Genomic DNA, 8,758 nt, shown 5'->3' on the forward strand with positions numbered 1-8,758 from the left:
CTTTGGTGGTCCGGTAGTTAAGGATCTGCCTTCCAATGCAGAGGATGTGGGTTTGATCCTTTGTCAGGGAACTAAGATCTCACAACTAAGCCTGGACACCACAACTGGAGAGAAGCCTGAGCATTGCAAGGAGAGGTCCTGTGAGCCGCAGCTAACGCTCAACGCTGCCGAATAAATAAAAATTGTAAACTATTTATTCATTTTTGGCTGCGCTGGGTCTTCTTTGCTGTCTGCGGGCTTTGTCTTGTTGCAGAGAGTGGGGGCTTCTCTCTAGCTGTGCCTAGTCTTCTCGTTGTGCTGTCTTCTCTTGTTGACTCACACAGGCTCTAGAGTGTGGGGTCAGTCGTGGTGCAGGGGCCCAGTTGCCTTAGAGCACGTGGGATCTTCCCAGACCAGGAATGGAACCCATGTCCTCTGCTTTCGCAAGCAGAATCTTAACCACTGGACCACCAGGGAAGTCCAATAAGTGTTTTTAAAAAATAAATTTTAAAATTGTTGGGATGAAGAGAGAATAGCCAAGAATGATGGCTAATGAACTCTTGTAGTGTGTTTGGGCAAGAGAGATGCTGAGAGGGAAATTATAGAACTTAGTAAGCACTACAGTAGAGATGGATAAACTGCCCTCCAAGGGTTCAGAGACTGACACACCTCTTCCTGAAGGTTCTCCTGTGTGTGTGTTAAGTCACTTCAGTTGTGTCTGACTCTTTGTGAACCTATGGATTGTAAGCAACCAGGCAAGATTACTGGAGTGGGTTGCCGTGCCCTCCTCCAGGGGATGTTCCCGGCCCAGGGATCGAACCGGAGTCTCTTTTGGCTCCTGCGTTGCAGGTGGGTTTACCACTGAGCCACCAGGGAAGCCCCGAAGGTTCTCCTAGTCCCAGTAAATTAGGCTGACTAGAGCTCTTCTGCGCTATGCTGGGACTTCATTGCTTTTGCTCAGGCTTTCTCTAGTTGCAGCAAGCAGGTGCTGCTCTTCCTTGTGATGTGTGGGCTTCTCATCGCAGAAGCTTCTCTTGTTGTGGAGCACAGGCTCCAGGCATGCAGGCTTCAGTAGCTGCGGCACATGGGCTCTAGAATGTGGGCTCAGCAGTTGTGGGGCACAGGCCTAGCTGCTCCAGAACATGTGGAATCTTCCTGGACCAGAGATCGAACCAGTTTCCCCTGCACCTTCAGGCGGATTCTTATCCTCTGTGCCACCGGGAAGTCCCTGATTAGAGCTTTTTAATGTACCTTTATTGAACATCTACTCTGTGTTGGACTCTTCATTTCTATTAACAGAAAACAAAACACCTCCTATTTCTCAGCCCAGAGAGGGAGGGTGGAGGTTTGTGGAAGAATCCAGTCAGGCTCTGAAGCAACCTTTTCAAAGCTTTAGCTGGTCTTTGTGTAACTAACTAAGGGAACAAAGATTACAAGATATATGACTCAGAAATGGATCCTCTTTTCTTATTGCTGGCAAGCCTTTGTAGGAGAGGCAATAACACTGCTCTGCATAATAATGTCAAGGCTTAACTCCACTGTAGCTGGGGAGCCTAGTAAATCCTGGGACAGCTTCTTTTCTTTTGGGGTTCTGAGCAATTTTTATCCCTGTGAAATCCCAAACCACTTGTATGAGAATCACTTAGTGTTTATTAAAAATAGAGCGTAGTAGGGTGATTCTACCACATGACATTTGCTGGTTTGAGGGTTAAGCTTTCATTTTATTCTTCAAGGTGTGTGTGTGTGTTGTGTGTGTGTGCTCCAAAAGTTATTTTCCAAAGGGTACTCAGAAAAAATAGAGCCTCATCTCCATCTCCATCTGCCCAAGAGACTGGAAGGGGTCTGGACTTGGGGTGCCAACCTTCCTTGGACAAATTTTCTGGGTGGATTGTGTGCTAAAGCTCATAGTGCCCACTCCATCCCTCACCCTCATTTAGGGAAATGTATTTCTGAATAGGGGCTCCCAGGTGGTGCTAGTGGTAAAGAATCCACCTGTAATGCAGGAGACTCGGGTTCGATCCCTGGGTTGGGAAGATCCCCTGGAGGAGGAAATGACAACCCATTCCAGTATTCTTATTTAGGAAATCCCATGAACAGAGGAGCCCGACGGGCTACTGTCCATGGGGTTGAACAGAGTTGGACACCACTAAGCGACTGCGCACGTACACACTTCTGAGTTAAAGTGAGGAAGCAGAGGGAGGAAGGGCTTGGGCCCTCCCAGAAAGGAATGGAAGTTTGAAGGAGGAGTTCCTAGGGAGGAAAACTGGCCTGAGGACAGGGAGTCAGATTAGGGTTTGGGGTCCAGGCATGCAAAATCTGACCCGCTCATAAAAACTGAATTTCTTATCTGGTTTTCATTTGAATTACACAGAAAGGTAAAATAAAAAATTAAATGCTCTTATTCATTGGAATTCTCTTCAGCTTTTTTCCCAACTCTTCAATAAAGAACAACCTTGAGGGACTTCCCTGGTGATCCAGTGGCTAAGACTCTGCACTCCTAATGCAGGGGGCCCAGGTTCGATCCCTGGTCAGGGAACTAGATCCCACATCCCCCAACTAAAGATCCCTCGTGCTGCAACTAAGATCTGACACAGCCAAATAAATACTTTTCTTTAAAAAAAGAGCAACCATATTCAGTCATGCTGGGGAGAACTCACAGCGGTGCCCCACTGTGACTACAGCTGCATTTCACCCAGAGGAACCACACCAGGCAACTAGCAGAACAGATGGAAACAGAGGACCAAGCGACAGACTTGGGGGCACAGGCAAACGACAAGCCTTGCCTTCCATTCCATTTCCCCAAATAAATATACAGATCCCACGGGGTATTTTGTTCTAGGATCCACACCCCCTTCACAGATACCAAAATCCAAGACTGCTCAGATCCGTTATATAAAATGGTATTTGCCTAAAACCTCTGCACATTCTCCTGTATAACTTGAAATCATCTCTAGATTACTTATAATACCTCAGTTCTGTCACTCAGTCATGTCCGACTCTTTTTGACCCTATAGACTGTAGCCCACCAGGCTCCTCCATCCATGGATTTTCCAGGCAAGAATACTGGAGTTGGTTGCCATTTCTTTCTCCATACAATGTAAATGCTATGTAAGTTGCACAGTTTTAAATACTATGTAGTTGTAGATACTATGTACAAAGTTTGATTTGCAGCAAATTCACCTTTTGGTTTTGGGGACTTTCTGGAATTTATTTTCCAGATATTTTCAATCCTTGGTAAATTGAATCCTCTGATGCAATACCCATGGATAGTGGATGGCCAGCTGTGCTAGAGAGAAGGAGCCTTTAAAATAGAGGAAAGTGCTGACACTTGGGTTTCATATACATCATCTTATTTAATTCTTAAAAAACTCTTAAAAAAAAAAACCTCTAGAAGTGTAATCCCCATTTTACAAATGAGAAACTACAGCCTAAAGAGGCTATCTTGCCCCAGTGAAACAGCTAGTCAGTGACCGTGATCAGATCTGAACCCATATCTGTAGATCTGGCTGAATTATAATATCCCCTCCTGGACCCTGTGGCAGAGGAGTTTGGCAATCATGGCAGTTAACTGCCTGTCCATTTGTTATTCTTTATTCTACAGAACTTTAGGTTATTTGATGCTTTCAAGCCTGTATTGCTTCTGAATTTCACAGAAATAATAAAGATACTAAAAAGAGAAAATAATAAAATCAGTGGTTCTTGGAAAACAATGTGAAATGCCTCTGGGAGTGGTAGGTTTCATTATTCCAGAGGATTTAGGAAGACAGAGTATAAAGAACATGGAATATGGAAGAAAAGGTAGATCCCAGTCCTGCTCTGCTCACCAGCTGTTTGGCTTTAGACAAATCACTTAACCTCTCTGAGCCTGAGTTGTCTCATCTTGAAATTATTCCTACCTCACAGACATGGTATGAAGGTCAAATAATAACATAAATGGTAACACTTCTTGGGCTGCAGAATGCAATCTGTATGTATGAAGTCTAAAAAAAAATCTATCAGATTTGCTAAAGCTGCTCCTTTGTTGCAAGAAAGGGGACTCCTTTTGGACACTTCCTGGACACAATTTCTGTGGAAGCAGGAGTCAGAGGCCTTTAGCCAAGTTAAATGAATGATGGTTGATTCTGCCAGCTTATTTCCTACTCCAAGTTTTCTTTTCCTCTTATCTACACATCTGCATGTCAGGAATAAAAATTTTCCCCTATGATATGATTTTTTTTGATGGAAACTTCCAGACTTAGATGGGAGAAAGAAGGGGGGAACAAAAGCCCACGTTTCTTCAGCATTTCAATCAACAACCTCATTTTCTTCTAACAGTCGAAGTGAACTTCTTATGAATAATGGATGATAACCTGATGAATATGCACACAGCCTATTATGCCTGTGAGGTTTGGTGAATAATTTATGAGCTAAAATGTTCCTCACCTTGTTACTGTACAAAAATTATGGGGAAAAAATCCATATTTACCCTTTGAGCTGGTAAGGTGATCTGTCAGAGTGACAGCAGCCCAGCAATAATTTTACATCATTGCTAAAATTAAAGTAAATAGATAAAATATATGCATTTCAGTGTGGGAAGTCTATAAAAAATGGAGCATGCCCAACCACACTCCTTGCCGAGCAAGTATTCCAGAACTCTGACTTCTCACCTTTAAATAGCCCCGCATTGTTACCGGCACTTAGGGATCTTCTGTTTTTCCCTTCACAAGGACTTCAATATAACTAGTCAAGGTGAACAATAGCTTCCTTGTTTTATGAAAGCTGGCCAACTACAAGCCATGATGTAAAATTTAAGACATCAGAGATTTTTTAAAAAGAAAGTCCTAAAAGCTTTCAGAGAGCAAGCAGGTAAACACAGTGGGGGGTGGAACCTGGCCCAGAAGCACTTGAAAAATGTATTTGCATTGCTGTCTTCCCTCACAGCTGAAAGATTTTTTCCCCTGCTGACCAGCCTGACTCCCTGCTGTATCATCCTTCAACTCACTCCCACCTGCCTAAGCCTCCTTCTCTTAGCAACAGCAAAGATGCCTTTAACCTGGTGATTGGCAGGAGGAGGGCAAGATTAACTTGGCAGTTAAGGAAGGTGTCTGGGAAAATGTATGTGGATCCTGGGGAAATTTGGTTGCTCCAGGGCAACTTTTGAAGATCTGAAACTGAGTCAGTCCTCAAACCAGGAAAAACAGGGTTCTAGGGATTATCTACTTAGATCCCAAGAGCTTTCTAGGAATAGAGTGCAGGGCCAAGGAAGGCCGTTACTGTCAACAGAGCATCCCTGATGCTTGGAGGAGACTCAGGTAAAAGAGGAAACACAAAGCCCTGTCCTACATCTGTTGCGTAAACCAATATATTCTCAGGAAACAGAAAGAAAGGGCTATTTACTACAAATTATGAGGTTTTTGAAACAATGATATAAGTAAAATAATATTAATTTGAACAATTCAGTATTATTCAAGAAGGCTACTTAGAGGGGGTAAATCCTGAGGCGAGTTTGCAAGGAAAGAACAGCTCCAGCTGAATGGAAAGATTAAAGGTACATATTGGAGAAGGCAATGGCACCCCACTCCAGTACTCTTGCCTGGAAAATCCCATGGACGGAGGAGCCTGGAAGGCTGCAGTCCGTGGGGTCGCTAGCAGTCAGACACGACTGAGCGACTTCACTTTCACTTTTCACTTTCATGCATTGGAGAAGGAAATGGCAACCCACTTGTGTTCTTGCCTGGAGAACCCCACGGGCGGGGGAGCCTGGTGGGCTGCCTTCTCTGGGGTCGCACAGAGTCGGACACGACTGAAGCGACTCAGCAGCAGCAGCAGAGGTACAAATGGCCAGGCTTTCCTGATTCGGGCCCTGCCTATCCTTCCAAGTTTATTTTGTGAAGTTCTTCCCATCACTTGCTGTGCTCGTTTCTTGAACACCAGGTGCTTTCCTGTCTTATCACCTCTGCTGTTCCTTTGGTCTCCTGCCTATTTCACTTTTTAAAAGTATTTATTTTTCTTTCTTTATTTATTTGACTGCACCAAGTCTAAGTTGCAGCATGTAGAATCTTTAGTTGTGGCATGTGGGACCTAGTTCCCTGACCAGGAATTGAACTCAGGCCCCCTGCAATGGGAGTGTAGTCTTAGCCACTGGAAAATCAGGAAAGTCCCTATTCCATCTTTTAAACTTCGCCTTATATGTGACTTCCTTAGGGAGGCCTTCCCTGCCCCCCAGTGTGATTCTTTCTCATATCACCTTCTAATTTCCTTCACTGTCACATGTAATGATATATTTGTGTGCTTATTTTTTTTGTTTAACATGTGTTTCCCCAGAAGACTATAAATTTCAAGAAAGCTGTTTTGTTTTCCACTGGACACTTAGTATCCAATCTAGTAGACAACAATATTTTTTGAATAAATGTAGGCTCAGAGGCACAGGAAGTGGAAGCAAAGGAGGAAAAAAAATTTACTGGGCTGAGGATACTATTGATGAGTTTTCTTTGGCGCAGCATGTCACTGGTGACAGCTTCTCCCTACTTACTCATGGAAATATTTGTATTGTTGGCTTTTTCTCTGACTATAAAATGTATACTTAGTCCAAAAATCATATATTGCAATATTTCAAAAAAAGACTATTTCAAGCATCAGTGAGGATGAAACAACTAGAACTCTCATACATTACTAGTAAGGATATAAATTGGTTCAGACATTTTGGGAAAGTATTTAGCTGTATCTGTGTTGAAAGTGTTAGTGGCTCAGTTGTATCTATTCTTTGTGACCCCATGGACTGTAGCCTGCCAGACTCCTCTGTCCATGGAATTTCTCAAGGCAAGAATACTGGAATGGATAGTCATTTCCTTCTCCAGGGGATCTTCCCAGCCCAGGGATCAAACCCAGGTCTCCTGCATTGCTGGCAGACTCTTTAATGTCTGAGCCACCAGGGGAGCAGTATCTATGGGGTTAGCCAAAAAGTTCATTCGAGTTTCTGTAAGATGTTATGGAAAACCCAAACCCAAAGGTTTTTATTGGCCAACCCAATAAAAAGTTGAACATATACCCTAAACTTAGCAATTCCACTTCTCAATATTCACCTAGGAAAAATAAGTGCCTGTATTCATAAAGAAACTTATACAAGCATGTTTAGAGCAGCTTTTATGCATAAAAGACAAAAAGAGAAATTACTCAAATGCCCATCAATATTAGAATGGGTAAATTGTGGTATACTTATACAACGGAATGTAAACAGCCGTATAAAAGAACAAGTAATACTGTAAACACAACAACATGGGTGACTCTCAAAAACATGTGTTGAGTAACAGAAACCAGACACAAAAGAATACACATACTGTCTGACTCCATTTAGATGGAGTTCAGGAACCAGTAAAATTAATCTATAGTGATAATTGGAAGTTTACCTATCAAGGAACACAGAGGAGTCTTCTCAGTTGTTGGAAATGCTCTACATCATATTGTGGGTGTTGATTTTATATATGTTTATAAAATACATATGTGTGATATATAGTAAAATGTAATTATTATAATTATGCCCAGGGTTCCCTCATTGCAGGCAGATTCATTACCATTTGAGCTATCAGGGAAGCCCCAATGGCTATAAAAAATATTATATGTAAATAACATAATCTATTTTATATGTAAATAATGTAATATGTAGATAAAAATAAATATTTTATGTATAAATAATTCATCAATATGCTCATTTAAGGTTTGTGTACTTTACTGTGTGCATGTTATAACCGATAAATAAAAAATTTAGACCAACAAAAAAGTAATATATGTTCAGCATCAAAAATTTAGGCAGAAGAGTATACAATATAAGTTTAAGGCTTCCTTTTTCCAAAGAAAACCAAAACTACCATTCTCATGTATGTCTCCCTGAATCCCTTTGATCACATCCGTTTCTTTCTTCATACTGTCCCTGATATCATGCATTTGATTTATCTGTGTGTAGCACCAAAATATGTCACATAGTTTTTGTCTTCATCTGACTACATTCAATAGCAATACTGAGTCTCTTCACATAAACAGCAGTGGGAAAGACAAAAATGAGTTGTCACCATCTGTGCTCTCAAGAAATTTACAGCCTAAGAGGAGGGACCATAGGGACAAAAGATCAAACAAAACCTCCAAGAACTGTAATACTGTCATGTATCAGTTTTACAAGGCCAGTTAAAACTACAATTGTATATCAGTTAGAATTTTTCAAGGTTCTTTCACATACAAGCTCACACAGTTAAACTCCTTGACCCCGTGAAGTAATGATAATAGAAAAGTAAGTAATGAAGTTAAATCACCTGCCTGAACTGTGAGTGGAAGGGTAGGGGCTAAACCCTAAATATCCTAACTTGGAATCCATGGGTTACTCATAGATCTGCCAAGTGCAGGTAAGGTTCTGGAAAAGTGTGTGGAGATGGCCTACCAGCTGGTGCTGCTCCCCTCTCCTCCTTTCCCCTGCCTTTCAGTGTCCTTCCGTGGAGGGGTGAACAGCCTCCGGTGGGCTGAGGGCCCCACTTCCATTCTCCTCACATTACCTCTAACTCGTCTATGCTTACCTCATCAAAAGATAAGCCACCAAATCTGGGGGGCGGGGTCGGGCGAGCGGGCAGTAGATGGTGGGCCAGAGGGCAAGCAGCCCAGGCTGATGTCAGGCTGTCTCTAGGTCTCAAAGCTGGGACCCACAGTCGCTGCATTTACAGAGCCTCCCTCCTCCCCAATTCTTCTTCCCTCATTCTTTCTCTTCCCCTTTGTTCTTCCAACTCCTTCCTCTTTTATTTGCCAACGACGTCTCCTC

General features: G+C 42.5%; 1 non-coding gene across 1 annotated transcript; it reads left to right on the forward strand.

Annotated features, from left to right (window-relative positions):
* Positions 2,443-2,515, forward strand: TRNAR-CCU. The gene has a single exon. It is a non-coding gene; the product is annotated as a tRNA-Arg (tRNA).

The sequence above is a fragment of the Capra hircus genome, chromosome 5 (assembly GCF_001704415.2).
Source record: "Capra hircus breed San Clemente chromosome 5, ASM170441v1, whole genome shotgun sequence".
Taxonomy (NCBI): Eukaryota; Metazoa; Chordata; class Mammalia; order Artiodactyla; family Bovidae; genus Capra; species Capra hircus.